The following is a 3,353-nucleotide window of genomic DNA, read 5'->3' as shown; positions in this document are numbered from 1 at the left end:
GCAATATTTGAAAGTTGACAGTTGAAAATTATCAAAAACTGACAAGATATTAAGCCACAGATTAAAGTCGGATATATAAAAAGAAAACCACACCTAGGAATATCATAATAAGACTACTAAAAACCAAAAACAAAATCATTTTAAAAGCAGCCAGAGGAAAAAGCACATTTATCTTCAAAGGAGCAATAGTAAAACTTAATGCCTGACTTTTCAATAGAAACTTTAGAGGCTATAAAACTATAAAAATGCTTTTTAAAGTTCTTAAAGGAAATAACTATTAACTCCCAAAACTAAAACCAATGAGAAATGGTACATACTCAACGGAAATAAGTATTTATGTCCTACCACAAGAAAGCCTGTACAATAATGTTCATCACAGCTTTATTATTAATAGCCCAAAATGAAAAACAACCCAAGTGTCCATCAATAATAGAGTGGATAAATAAATTGTAATATAGTCAATGGGATACTACATGGCAATAAAAAAAAAACCCACTATTACACATAAAAGATGATTCCACAGACCTAATGTTGAGTCAAAGAAGCCAGAAACAAAAGTACATGTTGTATGGTACCACTTGTATGAAGTTCAAGAACAGGCAAAACTAACGTACTGTTGAAGAACACAGAATTGCAGTTACTTCTATAGCAAAAGTGTTGTCTGTAGGGAACCTCGATTTGGATGGTATACATAAAACTTCATCAAGCTGAATGCTGAGATTTTGTGCTTTGAATGTATGTAAGTTGTTCCTAAGTAAAAACAATGTCACATATAAAGAAGAAAAAAGCAAAGAGTAAATAAAAATGTTTCTATACAAGCAAACAAAAAACCCTGAGAAAATTCATTGTCAACAGAATCCCACTAAAGTAGTTAGCTCTTCAGACAGTAGGAAAATGATTCTAAGCAATAAAATCAAAATGCAGGAAAGAATTAAGGATAATTGGTAGAGGTACATCAAGTATATAAACCTAAATGAATATTATCTATAAACAATGATAATAATGTCTTGTGAACTCTAAAATGTATGTGTTACTTTGCTTGACATTAATAACCAAAAATCAGGAAAAGAATAAAAGGAGTATGAATGTTCTCAATCAGCAATATCTGGGAAGTGGTAAAAGATCTAATTTATATTAGACTGTAATTAGTTAAATGTGCTTGTAATTTCTAGGATACCCACTAAAAGTATGGTAAAAGAATGTATAACTAACAGGTTAATAGAGGAGAAATAATGAAGCTAGACATGAGAGAAAACAGAACACACAAATACACCAGTATACACATTAAGTGTAAGTGGATTAATATTTTGATTAAAAACAAAAATTAACAGACTGAATAAAACAAAACACAACAATATGCTCCATCTTTAAATATAAAGATATTAGACAAACTGTAAGTAAAAGATAGCTTCCTAGGCTGGATTTCTTCAGAAGCAGACCCTGACACAAGTATTTGAGTGCAAATAGTTTACTATTACGTGATGACAGGATCATATGTAAGGGAATGAGAAAATAAGACAGGGAAAGGAAGGATACTGGATGCATTAATGAACAGTTTAATTCTTGGGGCAATTATAACTGAATTCTGCTATGGACTGATGCAGGATGGTGTAAAATATATATCACAGTTGTCTCAACTGAGGGGTTAGAAAACTGAGGTATTTATGACTAAAGTCCCACACCTTATGGGCAGAGGGCTCTGCCTGGAGAACTACTAACTCTCCCTACTTCCTGCCTGCCACAGGAGACAATTAAAAATGTCAGGCAGAGAGTTGAAGGTGCTTATGGGACTCAGTAGGATGATTTAGCATTTCCTGGAAGACTGAGTGCTGAGGAGATACCAGCAGGGCATCCATAGCTTCAGCCACAAATGAAAATATATATACCATGTGAACACTAATTGAAAAAAAAGAAAAACAACTATATCAGACAATGTAGGTAAGACACGTTTTTTAAAAAAATTTTTGGCTGCGCCACACAGCATTTTAGTTCCCTGACCAGGGATTGAACCCATGCCCCCTGCATTGGAAGTGCAGAGTCCTAACCACTGGACCACCAGGGAAGTCCCAAGACACATTTTTAGAAATTAAAAAAAAATTTTCATAGGAGAAAAGGATGACTTAACACTTATTAATATGAACTCAATTGCATAGATTCACAATACATGAAATATAAACTGACATAAGAAAAAATAAATATATAATCATAGAAATATTAGCATGCCTCTCTCAATAACCAGTATATACACTGACAAAAATATCAGTAAAAACAAAAAAAAAAGGTCTGAATAGCACAAATAATACTCTGGAACTAATTGACAGCTATAGAACACTGCAACTGAGAGCAACAGTAGCAGTACACACAGTATTTTCAAGTGTACATAGAATATTTATCAAAATTGACAATACACCTGACTATAAAGCAAGTCTCAACGCCTTGTAAATAATTTAAGTCATACATAATATGCCCTCTGAACACGGTGGTTTAGAGCTAGAAAACAATAACAAAAATCTAAACAGAAAATCCCTAAAACTAACAATTATGCAAAATAATTCCAAATGAACCTTGGGTTAAAGAATAAACCACAATGAAAATTAGAAAATATTTTGTACTAAATTATTAAAAAACATATCAAAACTCGCAGATACTGCTGAAATACAGACTTAAAGGAAAATGTGTAGCACTAAAAGCATATGTTAGAAAAGAAATTTTAAAAGGCCCAAAGCCAATGTTTTAAGTGATTAACTGAAATAGTAGAAGGAGGGAAATCAAAAAGAGCAGAAATAATAAAATGGAAAAAAATACAGTAGAGGAAATAAACAAAGAAAAGTGACTATTAGAATAACAAAAAGAATAAATGCTTAGCAAGATTGATCAAGAAGAGAGGGACAGGGCTTCCCTGGTGGTGCAGTGGTTGAGAGTCCGCCTGCCGATGCAGGGGACACGGGTTCGTGCCCCGGTCTGGGAAGATCCCACATGCCGTGGAGCGGCTGGGCCCGTGAGCCATGGCCGCTGAGCCTGCGCGTCCGGAGCCTGTGCTCCGCAATGGGAGAGGCCACAACAGTGAGAGGCCCGCGTACCGCAAAAAAAAAAAAAAAGAAGAGAGGGACAGAGACAGAGAAAGGAGGACAGGGGAGCGGGGAGAGAGATTTGATAACCAGGTATGAAAAAGAACATATCACAACATATCCTACAAACATTTTTTTCAAAAAAAGGAAGAATAATGAGAGGACATTATAAATAATTTTATTCCAGTAAATTTTAAAAGTTAAGTGAAATTGCCAAATTCCTAAAAGAAGGAAATTTGCTTAAACTGACACAAGAATAGAAAACTTGATCTATAGCTATTTAAA

At 34.1% G+C, this 3,353-nt stretch overlaps 1 non-coding gene across 1 annotated transcript; it reads right to left on the bottom strand.

The window, feature by feature from the left end:
• Nucleotides 1–1,989: 1,989 nt before the first annotated feature.
• Nucleotides 1,990–2,062, bottom strand: TRNAG-UCC (transfer RNA glycine (anticodon UCC)). The gene has a single exon. It is a non-coding gene; the product is annotated as a tRNA-Gly (tRNA).
• Nucleotides 2,063–3,353: the final 1,291 nt, after the last annotated feature.

The sequence above is a fragment of the Lipotes vexillifer genome, unplaced genomic scaffold (genome assembly GCF_000442215.2).
Source record: "Lipotes vexillifer unplaced genomic scaffold, Lipotes_vexillifer_v1.1 scaffold54, whole genome shotgun sequence".
NCBI lineage: Eukaryota > Metazoa > Chordata > Mammalia > Artiodactyla > Lipotidae > Lipotes > Lipotes vexillifer.
The sequence above is the reverse complement of the archived record's forward strand: the minus strand, read 5'-3'. Positions and strand labels throughout refer to the sequence as shown.